General features: G+C 46.3%; 1 protein-coding gene across 1 annotated transcript in view; it reads right to left on the bottom strand.

Moving 5' to 3' along the window:
* Positions 1 to 1202, bottom strand: part of NPFFR1 (neuropeptide FF receptor 1) — a 20940-nt gene that overhangs the window by 1870 nt on the left and 17868 nt on the right. The window lies entirely within an intron of this gene.

Here is a 1202-nt window from a genome sequence, read left to right on the forward strand (position 1 = left end):
GGAAAGCTTTCAGCATTATAGCAACGCAGAAACCTCCACTGACAGACCAGTGGGAGCCACGCAGGAGGAGTCTTGGCCTGGAATCAAACGTAGGTCTTCAGGCATGGAAGTCAAGAATTCTACCACTGAACTACCTGTGCTTCCATCCACAGTATAGCCATTGATATACTTGATAGTATCGCCATCCACATGATAGCCATTGATAAATTTGTGGAGTGCAGTTTTACTCTGACACCCGACTGCCATGAGCTGAAATTGACTCAATGGCAACAGGCTGCTTTCACTTTACTGCGGAAGAGAGTGGCCTCAGAAGTGTTCAACTGGCTCAGAGCACACAGCTAGCACGTTAGCAAGAAGCAGCCTTGAACCCAGACCTATCTTGATGCACTATGCCATGTAAACCATAGTTGTAAACCCTATTTGCACACGCAAAGCCTCTAACGCATCTAAAAATAGATCTGGGCCCAATTTTGTGTTGGTTGGTTGGTTTTTAAGTTCCTTGGTGGCTCTAAGGAGCAAAGCAGAGTTGAGAACTGCTGATGGAGGAAGCGGGAGTAACCTTGCCCCTACGATGTGGTGCAAAGGCTAGCGTTCAACTTCAGGCTCTTCATCTTTTCATCTTCGCGTGCCCAGGATTTGTTCAATCAGTGTGTGAACGAGCGACCAGAACAGCCAGTGACTTAAGATCCTCTGAGTCGCAGTTTCCTCATCTGTAAAGGGGGACCAATCACACTACCTGCTTGCATGTTCCTTGAGACATGATGAGTACCTAACAGTGAGAAAAAGGAGGGCTCCTGCTACCTAGAATGCTGTCGCCTGTTGGTGGGGCAAAAAACGGGGACCTTAGTCTAGTCAGGCTGTTTAACAGAGAGAAACCAGACTCAGAGAAGGGGGAAATCTTAAAAGGTGACATGGCTAAGGACATAGCTTACACGAGGAGGCGGGTGGAGAGCTGACTCCCTACAGAGTGCTCTTGCTGCTTCATTAGACTGTGTTTTACTTCATTAATATGTTCTACCTATCCACCCTTTCCTCTGTCTGACGGCATCTTTTCTGTCTCCCATGGCCTGACTCTAGCCTTGCTAACTCAATCTGTGTGACTTTTTTTTTTCTTTTTTAACATTTTATTAGGGGCTCATACAACTGTTATCCCAATCCATACACACATCAATTGTGTAAAGCGCATTTGTACATCGTTTCTC

Source organism: Echinops telfairi, unplaced genomic scaffold (assembly GCF_000313985.2).
Source record: "Echinops telfairi isolate 266 unplaced genomic scaffold, ASM31398v2 ScPeMD7_70;HRSCAF=299, whole genome shotgun sequence".
Classification (NCBI taxonomy): Eukaryota; Metazoa; Chordata; class Mammalia; order Afrosoricida; family Tenrecidae; genus Echinops; species Echinops telfairi.